Consider the following 18,838-nt stretch of genomic DNA (forward strand, 5'->3'; position numbering starts at 1 on the left):
GGTTAACTGTCTCCCATTTTTGCTTGCTGGTTTGGAAATTTGCTTTTATGTTTTGGCCATTAAAAATAGGAAAACCAAATGTGTGGCAACCAATTTTGGAACTAAACGTGAACATAATTAATTCCAAATATCTGGGATTAAGAATCTACTGAATGGAACCATTGTCGATTGTTGGAAAACCTCTTCTAGTTCACTAATGTCCTTTTGGGAAGGAAATCTGCCGTCTTTACCTGGTCTGGCCTTCGTGTGACTCCAGAGCCACAGCAGTGTGGTTGTCTCTCAACTGCCCACTGAAATGTCTTTGCAAGCCACTTCAATGGCCGACTTGAACTGCTGCACTCTGTGATGCGGGTATAACCACATTGGTGTCAGTGACGGAGTTCCAGGAGTTTGACTCGGCAACCGCGAAAGAACAACAAAATATTTCCAAAATATTTTGGTAGCTCTGCCACCTTAGCAGCTGTAACAATGCTTCAAGAAGGCACCCCACCACCATTTTCTCAATGACAACTAGCGATGGACAATAAATGCTGACCACGCTCGTGCCCCACAGGATTACACCATCCACAGAACTACATTCACCCTTCCTCATTTGATATGGCTTCATGTGTTCTGTAGCTCTTGCATTCTGCAAACAATGCAGTATCATGTTTTTGATTCTTGATCTTAACAAGTCTTGATTGGTCCAGAACATTGCCTGTGATGGCACAACAGTTAGTGTATGTAAAAGGTCAAAGGCCATTACAATCTCTTGAAGTAGTGGAGGGGTTGATGAGCTTTCTGGTAACGGGAGATGACATAATGCATCCCCATGAGCTATGTATATCCCTGGCTGTGTTCAAAAGTATATGCATAAGGCACCAATGTCAGTGCCCATCATTGTATTCTAATAGACCCAATCAGAGAAATTGCTTTGTCTTCCTTAAAACACTCTAAAGGAGGTTTGTGGTCAATTATGATAGTGAAGTATCACCAATGTTGACAACATTTTTTAATACCACGTGTATCGGCCAGCTAGGACTTCCTTTGCAATTTGAGAATACCCTTTTTCAGCATTTAAAAGAAGTCTTGATATGTATCCAAAGAGTCTCTCTGATCCATCATCCACCCTATGGGATGACACAGCTCCCACCCATAACACTCATGCATCACAGTGAGAACCTATTTTTTGGTGGGGCCAAATATATTAACAGGCACGATGATTGAAATGCTTGTTTTACTTGGTTGAAAGGCTCCTTTTGTGGTATTTTCTAGTACCACCTCTGTCATTTTTTCCAATAGTGCTGGCACCTTTGCATGTAATGTTGATATATTTGGATGAACTGCCCATGGTAGTTGGTTAGCCCAAAGAAAGACTTGAGTTCTGAAGTGTTTCTTGGGAATGGTGCTTCTTTAATACCTCTCAGTTTGTACTCTATATGATGTAACATGTGCTCTTCCACTCTATCATCTATTATTAGCTTCCTCCTGCCTTTTAAATCTCTTCAAACCTTTGTCCAGGTTGGCTGCATGATTTTCCTCAGTGGATCCTGTTATCAAAATGTGGTCTAGATCAATCCTGCATTGAAAAATGACACAATCTGATGAGACCCCAAATGTCAGATGTATGTACAATACAACTCTTCGTTTGTGTGCATGGTGACATACTCGCTTGATCTATCATCCACCTCTAATCGTTGGCATGCGTGGTTCATGTCCATTGGTATACATCAGACCACTAGCCAAATTGCATACAAGTCCTCTATTTTGGGGTTGGGTACTATCTAGCTTCGGAGCCTGGTTTATTGTCAGCTTGTATTATCTGCATAGACAGGTGCCCTTTTCTGGTTTCATTACTGGTACAATAGATGCTGCCCATTCAGAGAATTGCACAGGCTTAATGGTGCTCAAGTCTTCAAAATGTTTAGGCTCTGTTTCAAACTTTTCAAAGGCCCAGGTCTAGCGCCAAAGAATCTCATTCAGGATCTTCACCTTTAAATCTTTGGTCTTCCTCAACTCTTCTTGAAATACTTGGTATCTTCTGAGGACTTTATGCAGGACCCCCTTTATTTACTTAAAACATTCCCAGCCAGTTCAATTTGATCTCCTGGAGTCAGTCACGTCTCATCAAACTCCGTCCTTGACCCGAAACCACAATCAGCTGTAGCTGAGCAGACTGATGTCTGTAGCTTACAGGAGCCATGGTCATTCCTATGATTTGGGTAGCTTCACCATTGTGGCTAGCTTGGCTGTGGTGTTCTTTAACCTCAGGGGTTTAATCCCCCTTGGAGATACCGATTATGTTTGTTCTCCAATGACCATGGCTGAGGCCCCCATGCCCGCCTCCGCCTTCAGTGGACGGCCATTCACCAATAACACCACTGTCATTGGGGGTACCTTACCCACCTTTAGGATATTCATTGACAAAATGATTGGCTCACCTTCGGGACGACTCTCCACATTATGTGCTGGAGCTGGATTCTTCACCTTGCTTGTGCTGCTTGTTTCTGCACTTGTGCCTTACATTCTTGATGGAAAGTTAAGGAAACTTGAAGGCGAAAGAAGTGTTTGGCACCAAAAGGAAAGCTAAACTTCTTGTTGCAGCAGAGTCAATTTTGCATTTTACATCAAGCTACGGTTACGTCATCAGTATCACAGATAATACTCCTGCGACAACACACATAAAGCATTGTTACTGCAATCGATGAAATTTTACAAGGGAATCTACAAAACAATGGGTTGAATCATCCGGTATGCAAGTACAAAGGCAATTTTGACAGAAAATGTGTACCAGCCACGCACTGCTTTGAACGATAATAATTCAACTTCCTGAATTGTTACCTGGAAGCTAAGTCAGATTATTAAGCAGAATGAAATAGCCCTAATGGAAATTAAACTGTGGAAAATGAACACTTCTGTTACTGAATGTGTTCAACTGCAGACTCGGTGTCAAAGTAAAGACGTGACTTGAGAAATCCTTGCGGACTGGGGGTTTTTGTGAAACAAGTCATCAAAAGGAAGGGAAAAAAAATGTACTGGTGGGCCACAAGTTTCCATCAAGGTTCCCCTGAGTAAAGTAGGTCAAAGAAATGAAGCAAGGTTTCCAGTCCTGATCTTTATCCAGTGAAATCAGCTGGACAGTGTGCATGCGTAATCACCAATTAAGGAAAGAATCAGACTGTGCTTCATTTGTATACCGTGGATTTTTACTTGGAGCCAGCATATTTGGTCACAGACTTTGTCCCTTCTACAAAGCTCCTCCAGCCATCAATAGGTACACAGTGGTCTGGATATCCCAGCCGATTGGGCACTTGCTGTAATGGGCCAGGTGGGAAGCTCAAAAATATCACTTCCAAAGGACTTCATGAAGTTCGTGGCCGTGAGGAGGAGATGGCAGTATTGGCATGAACCAGCTTCATCGATTTGTACACATGGATAAGTTATCTCACCTTCCTCCACATTCTCCACGTCTAACTGCACTCTTACTGAAGATCTTTCTACTCGTCAAACATTTTCATCCAATTTCAGACAGTAAACACAGCTGGCAATTAAGAATTATACTTTGTCATGCTTAAGTATTTTCAATTGTAAAAGTTACACTAATTCTTTTTGTTATATTTTAAATGTTAAATTAAGTTTGTTTTAATAAAACTTCCTAGTAAGTCAATAAGCAGAATACCTTACGCTCAGACTAATGCCAAGATCAAAAAAAGTTGGGGTCTAGGCTAACTTCAGAACATACCTTGACACCATGGAAGAATTTTCAAAAGTGTCTTCTTCAGTAAACAAAGAACAGTACAGCACGGGAACAGGCCCTTCAGCCCACCAGGACTGTGCCAATACAGATGCCTCTATTATTTTCTTGCCTTTACATTGTCCATATCCCTCTATTCCCCACTCATTCATGTACCTATCCAGATGCCTCTCAAACATTGCGTAGAATCTGCTTCCACCACCTCCTCCAGCAGCGTGTTCCAGGCATTCACCACCCTCTGTGTGAAAAGCTTGCTCCTTGCATCTCTTTTCAACTTTCCCTTCCTCACTTTCAACCTATGCCCCCGAGTAATTGACCTTTTAAACATTCACCTTGCTGTTTGCTGCCTCCGGAGATGCACTTCACAGAAGAATTAGAATTGGCAACAGCACTTAGAGATCATCTCTGAGAATAAGCCACAGTCTAATATTAAAGAACAAAGAAGAACAAAGAACAAAGAACAACCCAGCACGGGAAACAGGCCCTTCGGCCCAACGAGCCCGCGCCGCCGCATCACCCTACACCTATTCTACCCTGCATGTCTACGAATGGGACCCTACTCAGTCAGATTCAGGGAAGAAATAGTGTCAATTTGGTGGAAACCGATTAGCCTAAGAGCACATCTTTGGGGTGTGGGAGAAAACCGGAGCGCCCGGAGGAAACCCACGCAACCACAGGGAGAATGCGCAAACTCCCACAGACACAGGCCCAAATCCATGTATCTGCACAGCTAGCAGTGCTAGTCACTGAGCTGTTGTGGAGCCCGTCTATCGGTCCAGGATCAAGCACACACACCGACATGAAGTACTAGGCCACTCCTGGACTTCCAAGAGCAGCCCACGCACGACCCGCCGTGTGCATGCCCCTCGCTTGACACGAGGTGGACCTCCACTTGTGGAATAAAGACAAAAAATATTAATCATACAGCCTGCCCTTCCGGTGTCTCCCGAGGTTTAACCCTATTTAATAGCCCCTACCATATCCCTCCATTCTCGTTTCACTCATGTGCCTATCTAACTGCATCTTAAACAAGTCCAACGTTCCTGCCTCCACCACCCTACTCGGTAGCGCATTCCAGACCCCCACAACTCTCTGCGTAAAGAACCTTCCTCTTACCTCCAAATTATACCTCCCCCCCCTCACCCTTAAGTGATGACCTCTCGTGTTCGTACCCAGTCTAGGGAGCAGTCTCTCCCTATTAACTCTATCTATTCCCTTCAGTATCTTATATACCTCTATCATGTCCCCTCTCAATCTCCGTCTTTCCAAGGAGAATAGCCCCAGTCTCTTCAATCTCTCCTCGTAACCCAGTCCCCCCATGCCAGGCAACATCCTGGTAAACCTCCTCTGCACCCTTTCCAGAGACTCCACGTCCTTCCGGTAGTAAGGTGACCAGAACTGGACGCAGTACTCCAAATGCGGTCTAACCAACGTTCTGTATAACTGAAGCATTAGACGGCAGCTTTTATACTCTAAGCCCCTTCCTATAAAGGCTAACATCCCATAAGCCTTCCTAACAACGTTCTCCACTTGTGACGCAACCTTCATGGATTTGTGAACCTGCACTCCCAGGTCCCTCTGTACGTCTATACTCCTAATCGGCCTACCTTTTATCACATTGCTCCTCTCTGCATTATTCCTTCCAAAATGCATCACCTCGCATTTGTCAGGATTAAATGCCATCTGCCACCTATCTGCCCACTGCACCAACCTATATCCTGTTGTATCACCTGACAATCCAGTTCTGTACCCGCCAACCCTGCCATCTTGGTGTCATCAGCAAACTTGCTGATCACACCACCTACGCCCTCTTCTAAGTCATTTATGTAGACTACAAAGAGGAGAGGTCCCAGTACCGAGCCCTGCGGCACACCACTGGTCACTGGCCTCCAGCCTGACAAGGTACCCTCCACAACTACCCTCTGTCTCCTATTTCCCAACCAGTTCTCAATCCACCTAGCTACCTGGCCTCGTATCCCATGCGCCTTAACCTTTTCTACCAGCCTACCGTGAGGGACTTTGTCAAACGCCTTACTGAAATCCATATAGATGACATCAACGGCTCTTCCATCGTCAACCGTTTTTGTCACCTCCTCAAAGAATTCCACCAGATTCGTAAGGCAAGACCTCCCTCTAACAAAGCCATGTTGCGTAACCCTAATCAGATCGCAACGCTCCAAATGCTCATACATCCTACCCCTAAGTATTTTTTCCATTAACTTCCCTACCACCGACGTATTAGTGGTGGTGCCTTGTTTTCATTGTTTTTCTGTGTTCCAGATGGAAAGTGAACAATCTTCAATTAAATGGCACCAAGTGTCCCTTTCAAACATCTACTTGGAACCCTATGTTGCATCCCCTGGTCCCAACCATCTTCCACCTTCCCCCTTTTCTTCCTCCTACCCTTCTGACTCCTGAACTTGACCCTCTAATTGGTGGCTGATGATTGCCAGATTATGGAGCACATTGCAAGTTACCAGAAATCTGGAGTCCCCCTTTTCCTCCTCCAACAACTGGTGATGCTCTGCCTGGCCTCATCATCTCCAATTACTCCTCCAGACAAAGGGGGCACTCATAGCAAGATCCCAATAACCAACCATTTTATTCTCCTGGTGATTCATACAGGGTGTCCAATAAGATACAATGCCACAGCACTCATTTTCTTTAAATAAAGTCCTTTGAAAATTGCAAAAAAAAGATTTTGACAGAGTGTTTGCGAAGTCTTGACAAAGTGTCAAAGAAAGTCTTCCAGTGTGCATCAAGGGTCCTCTTCTAATGTAGTACATTAAGTTGATTTCAATCAGTGATGTACATTGAAAGTTGAGCCTGACTTGAAGAGGCACTTGCAATCCTGAACAATGACTTGTTTACTCCTCTATCCGCTTGCCGTTAGATTTCAGCCTGTACACAACTGCATTACAATTCACAATTCAGGATACAAACTCTGTGGTGGCAAAGTGGTTAGCACGGCACCAGGGACCCGGTTCAATTCCAGCCTCAGGTCACTGTCTATGTGGAGCCTACGTGTTCTCTCCACGTCCGCATGGATTTCCTCCGGATGCTCCAGTTCCCTCTCTCAGTCTAAAGATGTGCAGATTAGGTGGATTGGCCGTGCTAAATTGCCCCTTAGAGTCAGTGGGACTAGCAGGGCAAATAAGTGGGGTTAGAGGGATAGGGCCTGAGTGGGATTGTTGTCAGTGCAGGTTCGATGGGCCAAATGGCCTCCTTCTGCACTGTAGGGATTCTACAATTCTATGATCCTGGAATGTTAAACCAAGTTTAAAGGGATGAGCCTCATGAGGAAAAGCATTTCAAAAAGGGGCCCAAACGTTGAAACGCTTCTGAAATCAACCCCCATCTTAACCCTACCTTAACATGTAGGAGAACCAAAGCAAGGGAGATGTATTCAGGCAGAGAGCTTTATCGCCAGACACAAAAGATGGAGAAGATTGGACATATTATAATTATGCTCTTAAAGTACTTGCACAATATTTTATGCAACCTTTTAGACAAGAGTATTTGTCCTAGAGTTTCAATAATGCCCGTCGCCATGAGAACATTCACAGAAAATTCTAGAGCAGAATGTCCTAAAGGCTTGACAAAAAATTGCTGAACATTCAACACCATTTCAAAAGACAATCCTAGGAGATGGTCAATAACATGGTAGATAAGAGCTGAAGCAAGACAAGGGATTTTCAGAAGGTAATCCCCAAACTGCAGATAGAAATTGAGTGCAGAGTGTGCCACTAATGGAGAACAGAGTGAGGTTAGCAGCAGGATATGCACCGGAGAAGGAAGTAGGAAGGAAAGTGAATATGGCGGGGACAGAGCTGGAGAAGGTTACTGAGGTAGGGTGGGGATCAAGGCTACAGAAAATCTGAGGCATTCATTTTGCATTAAGTTCCCAAAGTTAACACCGTTCCAACTTTTCTGACAATGATTGCTTTAACAAAGGTTTGATATCAAGGTTAAATAACACATTCTGTATAGTTAACTCTGAATAACTCACAATGCATCTGTGCTGAGAGACAGTCTAAGCAGCTTCTGCTACTGTATCCTGGAACCATAAGAGAGCTCCTTGGGGATACCTGATATAAACTGGCATATAAATGTAAAGAAGCTAAGAAAAGTCACAATTGTAACATAGGTTAAGAAGAATGGCGTGAAAGTTGACCTGAACAACATATGGAGAAATCGTAGTGGGCAGTAGGCAGACAATGCAAAGGTCCATTGACCACAGGTGGGATTTTCTATTTTTGGGGTAAGTGCAGCCAGAAAATCCCATCCTGCCTTCTACACAAAACATCACACTTTGGGATGTCATTTGAGAGTATTTTCACCCTTAATAAACTTGTATATGTTTAGCATCTAGGCCAAGAATTCACATTTCAACACACAGGTGAGGACTGCAACCTAATTCCATCATTACTCTAGCACAGGGACTTGATTCAATGCACTAGACTTTGGAGAGTCAATTAGCAATAAGGTTTTGGATGACTGAGAATGTATAAGTTGTCGAACTTGGAAAATCAGCATAAAACTGAGCATTGAAATTATGAACCCAATAGGTGACCATTTTGCCAGTGGGGGTGAGGCGTTGTAACCATCTTTTACACAAAGCAGTACAGTTGGGAAAATGGTAATTTTTGTAAAAGGTCTGTGGAATTAATAATTGTTTCTAAGAATGTCTGAAAAAGACCTTTAAGAGTTTGCATTAATTGTTAAAGGAATTCTGGAAAGTTAAACAAGCAAGATACCACATTTCCATTTATTATGCTCTATTGGGAAATCAGTATTCCCTTTGAAGATCAAACTGTTTTAGGTTGAGTTATAAGGACAGGCTGGTTGGACTGTGACTTTTTTCTCTGGAGCATGGGAGCTTGGGGGTGATCTTATAGAGGTCTATAAATTAATGAGAGGCATCGATAAGGTAGATAATCAACATCTTCTCCCAAAGGTAGGGGAGACTAAAACTAGAGGGCATAGATTTAAGGTGAGAGGGGAGAGATACAGAGTGTGGGAGAGTCATTTTGCAAATCCTGCTTTAACAAAACCACCAGGAGTTCGGCTAGTTTATATGTGAATTTGGCACATAGAATCCTTTTGGGAGAATTGTGGCTATTATTTGCAATAATTGTGGAAATCGGTGGCTGGACCTCAGAGATTGCATAAAAACCTTTAAGGCAAAGGCAACCTAAAGGGAGAGGTGTAAATCCTGAAAGCGAAATCTTGATGGAAACGGTGGAGGGAAAGCATAATTTAAAAGAAGAATTGAAGGTATGACTTTTGAAGTCACTTGTGTGGAAGCCGGAGTTTCTGTTACTAACAGTACTAGAATTATCTAGGGGGATTTTGAGGATAAATCCACGAACATTCACTTGGGTTCAAAGTGACGTTTGTCTTACATAAGAAATAGGAGCAGGAGTAGGCCATCTAGCCCTTCGAGCCTGCCCCGCCATTCAATAAGATCATGGCTGATCTATCGTGGCTCAGTTCCACTTTCCCGCCCTCTCCCCATAACCCTTAATCCCCTCTCTTATCAGAAACCCATCAACCCGCGACTTAAAAATATTTAGCGAGGCAGCCTCCACCACTTCAACGGGCAGAGAATTCCAGAGATTCACCACCCTTTGAGTGAAGAAGTTCCTCCTCAACTCCGTTCTAAACCGCCCCCCCCTTTATCTTGAGGCTGTGCCCCCTGGTCCTACTGTCCTTTCTGAGCGGGAAGAGTCTCTCCACCTCTATCCTATCCATCCCATTCATCATCTTATACGTCTCAATGAGATCTCCCCTCATCCTTCTAAACTCTAACGAGTACAAGCCTAGTTTATTCAGCCTCTCCTCATAGCTCAACCCCCTCAACTCCGGCATCAGCCTAGTAAACCTCCTCTGCACTCCCTCCAAGGCCAAAATATCCTTGCGTAAGTACGGCGCTCAAAACTGCACACACTACTCCAGCTGTGGCCTCACCAATGCCCTATATAGCCGCAGCAAGACCTCCCTACTTTTATATTCAATCCCCCTCGCTATGAAGGCCAGCATCCCATTCGCCTTCCTAACCACCTGCTGCACCTGCAGGCTGGGTTTTTGCGATTCACGCACAAGGACCCAAGATTACTGCAGCATCTTGTAGCTTAGCTTGTAATCTGTGTTCATCTTAAAATCTGTGTGTAATTGTTAAACTAAGGGAGGGGAGTAAAGGAGTATTGTATAGTAATCCAGCTTTTCATGTTCAATAAATGCCCTGTGACATTCTTCTTCCACATCTTATGAAAAAATGTAGAAATTACAGTGTGAAATCTCCCCATCTTGCCCGCCACAGAAATCGTAGCGGGCGAGACACGAACCATGCAAAGGTCCATTGACCTCAGGTGGGATTTTCTGGTCTTGGGGTGGGCACAGTCAGAAAATCTTGTCCACAGTCTCTTGGGCCAGGATTGCATTCTGGGATCTTCCCATCCCGTTATAACATCAACTGAGGTCATTAAGCAAACTTGAGTTGAAGATAAATGCAGCCAACTTCAAGAGAACTCTCCTCAGTTTTGATTTGGAGAAGGATTTTCACTCAGTATCTAAACTTAGTGAGGAGCGAGTGGAAATGTATATCCTGTCGTTTGAGAAAATTGTCACATACTGAATTGACCAAAGTAATATTAGATTGTGCTCTTACGCTGTGTTCTGGTAGGGAAGATTTTTCTTTCAGCACAGCACTTGTGTATTTACAAGGAAGTAAATAATACGATATTAGAAATTTGACTAAAAGAACAATAGGCCAGATCTATGAGAATTTGCCAGGGAAAATATTTGATATGTGGTGTATGCTGATGAAGGTGGAACAGGGCTTCAATAACCTTAGGAAAATAATGTTGGCGAAGAGATTCAAAGAGAGTGTCCCCTTGGGTTAAGGACCCATCTGTAATATAATGGAAGTGTTGGTATGAGATGATTCTATAAGAACATAAGAAATAGGAGCAGGAGTAGGCCATCTAGCCCTTCGAGCCTGCCCCGCCATTCAATAAGATCATGGCTGATCTGCAGTGGATCAGTTCCACTTTCCCGCTTTCTCCCCATAACTCTTAATTCCCTTGTCTATCAGAAATCTATCTACCCGTGACTTAAATATATTCAACGAGGTAGCCTCCACCACTTCAACGGGCAGAGAATTCCAGAGATTCACCACCCTTTGAGTGAAGAAGTTCCTCCTCATTTCTTCTGAGTTCATTCACGATTAGTAACAGGCAACACTTTGGAATGCTCCAGAGAAACTGGAATGGAAGGAACGTTATTGAGAAGAGGTCAGATCCCATTGAGAAAGGGCTGAAAGTAAAGTCCCAGGTCCTACTTGCATTAGTTAAAGTAAAAAATTTGAGGACAGGTTTAGTTGGAGTCCTCAGGCTGCTTTTGTCACAAGAAAAGGCACATGAAGATGGAATGCTGAATGTTAACACCAAGTCTGTCCCATTTGTCCAGTCAAGGGCTGATATTGTGCTGACCGTTAGAATTCGTGACAAGCAGGGAATCTATCCTATATTCACAGAAAGGATGAATGAGGTGATGGAAAGCTATCAAGGATTAAAAGCAAATTACTGCGGATGCTGGAATCTGAAACCAAAAGAGAAAAATGCTGGAAAATCTCAGCAGGTCTGGCAGCATCTGTAAGGAAAGAAAAAAAAAGCTGACATTTCGAGTCCAGATGACCCTTTGTCAAAGGCGTAGAAAGTGGGAGATATTTATACTGCAGGGTCAGGGAATGAAAGATGAGTCACAGCCACAGAAACAAGGGGAAAGGCTAAGAGGTGCTAATGGCAGAGGAGCTGAAATCAGAGGGTGTAATCAGAAGATCAATGAAGTGTCCCCATGTTCATCTGATGATACAGGACAATCAATTATTATCCTTAGAGATACGGGATCAGCAGTTACTGATGTTAGCTGGAAACATGAAACTGTCTCCAAAAGGTTTGCTGAGTAAAAAGGTATTGATTTGGGATATTGATACAAATTGTTTATTTGTTCCTTTTAATTTAAAAGTGGGTTTAGTTTCTCATTCTCTTTCTATGAGTGTTGTTCCTCCTTTACATCTTGAAGATGTTTATTTCCTATCAGGAAACAACTTGGCAAGTTATAAAGTATTGCTGTCTCCAGTCATTTTGAGAAAGCCCATTGATGCTGTTGAAACTAAAATTGTACAGGAGAAGCTGAGTGACTGGAAAGAATCCCTCACATTCTATAAACCTACTGCTAGTTAAAGGAGAGAGGAAAGCAAAAGGAAGTGAAGAAAACTTGTGAACTGAATAAAAAGGAATATTGACCTTGCTTAGTTCAACATTCACACAATCTTAAACGTTAAAGAGGGTTTTACTCCACAGAAAAATGAACAGCTTGCACAGTAGGAGATGGTGTTAAACCGGCATCTCTTGGAAAATAAACCTGAAGGGTTATCATGGTGAAGAACTTAAAGTTAAAAATGATCCAGAAATTAAACATGCGGACAATTCAATTGTTATGTAGGATGGTCACAGAATCATAGAATCGTAGAGGTTTACAGCATGGGACCAGGCCCTTCGGCCCAACTTATCCATGCCACCCTTTTTTCTAAACCATTAAGCTATAACCCCAGTTGCCCGTGTTTGGCCCATATCCCTCTATACCCAACTTACCTATGTAACTGTCTAAATGCTTTTTAAAAAGACAAAATTGTAACTGCCTCTACTACTACCTCTGGTAGCTTGTTCCAGACACTCACCACCCTCTGTGTGAAAATATATGACTCAGATATTTGTCGACTGGAAATATTTTTCAGAGACTTGGGGCACAGTCTTACAACCTTGTCCCATCTGACTTTCAAAGGGGCGAGGTGGTTAAGGTCAAGCAGGAGGTTAAAAAAAATTGGGTTTGTGCTCAGCTTTCTACTTCCCCTTCCCGATCTTACCAACACAGTTTTGCCAGCGAAATCAGCTAAGTGGATTTAAATATTAATGACATTATTTGAATGTGATTAACAAAACCCAGATACTATCGTCCGGGCTCACTTGTCTCTAGCACCTCACCAGCCAAGGTTCTCCCCGACAAGAATCACATATGGTCCTCAGCATATCAATGTTTCTCCGACCATTTCAAGTGAAATTTATCTTTAAGTTTGAAGAATCATTTGCCGGGTAATTTCTGGTGCTTCTGAGCTATGTTAAAATAAAAGCTTCGAAGAGTAGAATCTTGTCAGTCATTTCTTCTCTTGGGGTCAATCGGTAAATTTGGTTGTTTTGGTTTCCGATTCCGGATTTTGACAGGGTAAAGCTGAAGCGGAAGCTGCCCATTTTGGCGATGGATTTGGCGGGTTGTATGTGATCATTGCAGTTTTTAAAATGCAAACTCTTCCTCGCAATCAAATTGAACAAAATGTTGCCCCAAAATAATGCTTTAGAAGCTGCTCATCTTACTGATATTAGTTACTAACAATACGGTTGAGTGTTAGCCATCGCTATACATTAGGCTATTTTTTTGTTGTTGATAAATTCCTTACTTAATAAATTTTCTTGAATAACTAATGTGCTAATATTGAAGCAATTATAATTCACCACTTCACCTTAAACCTCTCCCCAGAATAGCCTAATTTCAGCCTAAAATTAATCAACACAGTTTAAAGGTAAAGTGATTTTTGGGGACGAATTTTACCATCTCACCTGCTCTGATTTCCGTGGCGGACCATGGAAAAGGTCCGTTGACCTCAGTGGGATTTTCCGGTTTCAGGGCGAGCAAGTCTGGAAAATCCCATCAGTGGTGCCTGTATCTTTAAGACAGGAGAAGAGGGTCACCTGGCTTGAGGGACCAATGGGAGCCGAGAGTGAGTGATCATCCCAGAGGGTGGAGTCCTCTCTCAAGCATATCTGGAAGCCATGTAGTGAGCCTGTAAGGCTCCAAGGCAGCCTAGGGCTGTAAAGCCCTGCACATAATTTCTCTTTATTAATAAATACCTCTTTCATTCCTAACAAAGCATGAAGTGCCTTGGCAATGCCAAAAGCGAGCCACTACATAATGAAAGAGTTATATGCAAGAAATGTTTCAGCATCATCAGTTATTTCCATAAGTGCATTCCTATCACTTTAAGCACACTTTTCCTGTTGAAACTGCAGGAAAATGGTAGCAAATCACAGGCTTTGTACGAGAGGATACTGATTCATTTATCAATGATCACAAATCTCATATCCCCAGGTGAACTCTTTTTACAGAAGGTAGACTGAAATAGCATTCTATCCATATTAGTGCTTAGTAATTAAGTTATTTACACAGAATTCATGAATGAACTATGTGAACTTCTGCAGTGAGAACATATATTTCCCTACATTCAAAACAATGAAAATGTAATATTTTCTGCCCTAAACGTTGGCTCACCTTTCCTCACGCAACCCTTTCAATATGAGTCATTTCAGACTTTCAGAATGTAGACCTCTTATTTTTTATTTTGCTGCTGGCTATCAAAGTTACAAACTTCTGAGTAATAAAAATTGATGATTGAGAAAGATTGCCTTTGTGAATCTGCCCCAGTATGATTTTGTCTGGTATCTGATCTGCCATAATTGCTAGCTTTGAAACCTCAAGACACTATGTTAACATGGGGAGGGGCGGTCACCTATATGGTGAATTAAAAAGTTAAAGGAGACGGTAGAAGTGCACATTAATGATAAGGATTTTCAACTAGTTAAAGGAGCCGAGGGCTCAGGAGGGGTTAGTAAAGTTTCCAGACCATGTAATAGAACAGAGAGTATGGATAATAGCAGGAATTAACCTCAGGCAGAGCAAATAAGGTGACAAGTATGAGAAGGGGGGGTGGTCATAGCAGGACTGAGAGTGTTGTACCTACATGTGCACAGTGTACGTAACAAGGTACATTCAGTAACTTGGCCTCCACAGGTTTCCGTGGTACAGCATTCCACAGGTTCACTACCCTTTGAGTTAAGACATTTTTCCGCATCTCAGTCCTAAATGGTCCACCCCTGTATCCTGAGTCTGTGCCTCCTGGTTCTAGATTCCCCAATCAGGGAAAACATTCTCCCTGCATCTAGTCTGTCCAGCCCTGTTAGAATTTTATACATTTGAATCAGACTGCTTCTCATCTTTCTAAACTCGAGTGAACACAGGCCCAGTCGAACAAATCTCTCCTTATAGGATAGTCCCCTCAACCCCGTATCAGCCTAGTGAACCTTCGCTACACTCCCTCTATGGCAAATATATCCTTTCTTAGATAGGGTGACCAAAACTGTATGCAATACTCCAGGTGTGGTCTCACCAAGGCTCTGTATAACTGAACTCAAATCTTCTTGCAATGAGGGCCAACATACCATCTGTCTTTCTAATTGATAACAGCATTTGCCTCTCCATTTTCACTGACTGTTGTATAAGGATAGGCAGTGCTTTCAACACTTTTCTCAGCCTTTATCATCATTATTTACATTCCCTTTGTCGAATTTCACAGCCCCCAACCATCACCCACACTCCCATAGAATAAATTTAAGAATCATAGAAAAATCATAGAATCCTTACAGTGCAGGGGGCCATTCAGCCCATCGAATCTGCACTGACCACAATCTCACCCAGGTCCTATCCCCATAACCTCACGTATTTACCCTGCTAATCCCCCTGCGCTAAGGGGCAATTTAGTTTGATTTTCTTTATCTTCAGCTCTGAAGAAGGGCCACCCCAGACTCAAAACATTGGCACTTCTCTCTCTCCACATCTGCTGTCAGGTCTGTTGAGATTTTTCAACATCTTTGTTTTCATTTCTAAGTAGTGATGTTGAGCTGGGACTGCGAACAACCTGTTCAGCACACGGGCAGACAGACTTCCTGGAGGTAATGTCAAATCAGCTGGGATGGGTGTTTGAGGTCACGATGGCACCACTCCAGCCAGATGTACACCTGGCACCCTCTGACTGGCATTACATACACCTGGCACACTGGCATTATGTACACCTGGTGTACTCTGACTGGCATTACATACACCTAGCACACACTGACTGGCATTACATACACTTGGTGTACTCTGGCATTACATACACCTGGCACACACTGGCATTATGTACACCTGGCACACTGGCTGGCATTACGTACACCTGGCATACTCTGACTGGCATTACATACACCTAGCACACTGTGGCTGATGTTATATAGACCTGGCACACCTTGACTGGCATTCCTCTGAGCAGGAGCTGAACTGACACGTGGCTTGTGCCAGAACCGGTTAGAAATGCAGGTAATGCAACATTCTTGAATCGGGGGTATTGTGAAGTCCCCGATCGTGCCTCAGTTCTGTTGAGATAAATGGGTTTTGAAAGTTGAAAGCCTCTGAGACAAGCAAAGACTTCAATTAACACCACCAATGTCAGAAAATGAAATGTGATAATTAGTGGCAGCTGTACCGCAGAGAATGACAGCGACAGAGGGGATAAAATGATCATGCAAAGTGTGCATAGCAAATGGAAAAGTGGAAAGGATGTAAATCAAACTGTAGATACATTATTATTTATTCTGCACTAATGCCAAAGGGAAGTTTCACCCCCACTGGGGTGAAACCTGTCCCCAAAGAGATACCATGCCCACCACCACCCCCCCCCCAACCCCCAAAAGAAAGAAATCTCACAACACCAGCTTAAAATCCAATAAACCTGTTGAACTTTAACCTGGTGTTGAGAGATTTCTTTGTTTTACCCCAGTCCAACGCCGGCATCTCCACATCATGACCCCCAAAGAGATACAGAGGGTTCCTTGCACTATGGGCAGGATTTAATGAGCGGGGTTTTACTGCCTCGCTAGTCTCGAAACTATAAAATCCCACTCGAGGTCAACGGACCTTCCTATCTCCGCCCCTCGCCCGCTCTGATTCTCGTGGTGGACGGGCTGATAAAGTTCTGGCCTATTTCTTTGGAATGGCCACACACACGTGTATATATACACACACACACACACACACACACACACACACGTACACACACCTTTCTCTTGGTCCCAGTAGAACATAACCTTTAACTTCCCAATGAGATCTGCTAATGTGTGCCCACCAGTCCATTTTAAAGTTGTCCATTGCTGAAAAGGTTGCTTTCATATTAAAACTGGCTCATGTTAACATGACACTGAATTAACGTTTCGTGGAATTAAGCGAAGGAAATCAATGGCACAGTGGAAAGGAGGAGGAATTAATTCGGAAGAGAAAAGTTTTGAGAAGGTACAAAGGATCAGATGTAATGGTGAAGAAATAATAAGAAGTGGGGGTGGCGGGTACACACTGAAGTAGCTGTCAAATGTAAACTTGATTTTCAATCTGGAAGGTGACCAAACCTTGTGTCACTGGGTGAGTGCAATTTTCCAGGTTTCAGACAATCCTACTGTATGAAACAAAATTCCCATTAATATCAGGCAGCTGCTAGCAAAGCACTTAGAAACATTAGTCATGTATAATTGAAATTATAATCTGCCCATCATTAATTAGACAGCAATCACTCCAACTGTGGTGAATGCACCACTTCATATTAAGTACTGCTTGTATTAATAGCTGCTTGATGCTTAGTGATCTTGCAAATGTTGCCATTTTTAAAGAACACATCAAGTATTACAAAGAGAACTATTCTGTTTCATGAGCTGGATGGATGAGAACGCTTGGCTTAATATTCAAAACATGAAGGTGATCAGTGCTGGAGAAGCGTTGATCATTTCAGTACTATATCATCACAGGCAAAATGACTATTTCTACTTTATGTTGATCCTGATTGGAATTGTGAATCAGTAGCTTGATTAAGAAGGAACTTCAGCTGGATGATTGAACAGCCAAGTATTCAATCGATCGGAATGTTTTCGTTATAGCTGCCTCAAGATTGGGAGCTTTGACAAAAAGGTGTTTCGTTGAGATAGGCAACATTATAGCCTTCTCAGGTCAATTGCTGTTACTGGGCAACAGCACACAAACTCAACAGTGTGACAAGCTAGTTCCTTTTATAACGTATCGAGACGGCCAGCTCACCCTCTGTGAAAACGGAAGTCTTGCATCTGTGTCCATTACGTCTACAACATATTAAGCAGTCTTCTTTGAAATCCAAACCTTGATGTTGTCTCCTTGGGAAAATGCAGTCATAGCAATAATTGTAATTCATGGAAAGCATTTAGTCTCAAATCAGGGGGAGTACTTAATCAACTTTAAAGCAAGGACCTTGTCTGCCATTATTTATCCTGGAGGCATTTGTTCCTCTGTCATTTATACTGCTGTCTAACCACTGCAATGTTACGAAGGGCGGGTCCTTAAATTTAAGAAAAACAGAAATTGCCAGAAATACGTATGTTTGAGCCCTGGGTGGCACAGTGGTTAGCACTGCTACCTCATAACGCCAGGGACCCAGGTTTGATTCGCAATTTGGATCACTTGCTGTTCAGAGTCTGCACATTCTCCCCATATCTGTGTGGGTTTCCTCTGGGTGCTCCGGTTTCATAGAACCATAGAACACTACAGCACAGAAACAGGCCTTTTGGCCCTTCTTGGCTGTGCCAAACCATTTTTCTGCCTAGTCCCACTGACCTGCACCTGGACCATATCCCTCCACACCCCTCTCATCCATGTCCCTGTCCAGGTTTTTCTTAAATGTTAAAAGCGAGCCCGCTTTCACCACTTCATCCGGCAGCTCATTCCACACTCCCACCACTCTCTGTGTGAAGAACCCTCCCCCCCCGCAATATGCCCTTTAAACTTTTCCCCCTTCACCCTTAACCCATGTCCTCTCGCTTTTTTTCCTCCTACAATCTGAAAGACGTACCGGTTAGATGCATTGGGAATGCTAAATTCTTCCTTAGTGTACCCGAACAGGTGCCAGACTGCGGCAGAGGGGGAATTTTCACAGTAGCTTCATTGCAGTGTTAATGTAAGCCTATCTGTGATTCAGTAAGAAGTCTCACAACACCAGGTTAAAATCCAACAGGTTTATTTGGTACCATGAGCTTTTGAAGAGCTGTTCCTTCGTCAGGTAAGTGGAGAGTTATTCACAAACAAAGCATATATATATATATATATAGACACAGACTCAATTTACAAGAAAAATGGTTGGAATGTGAGTCTTAACAGGTAATCAATTTT

Source organism: Carcharhinus amblyrhynchos, chromosome 11 (assembly GCF_965287045.1).
Source record: "Carcharhinus amblyrhynchos chromosome 11, sCarAmb.v2.hapA, whole genome shotgun sequence".
In the NCBI taxonomy this organism is placed as follows: Eukaryota; Metazoa; Chordata; class Chondrichthyes; order Carcharhiniformes; family Carcharhinidae; genus Carcharhinus; species Carcharhinus amblyrhynchos.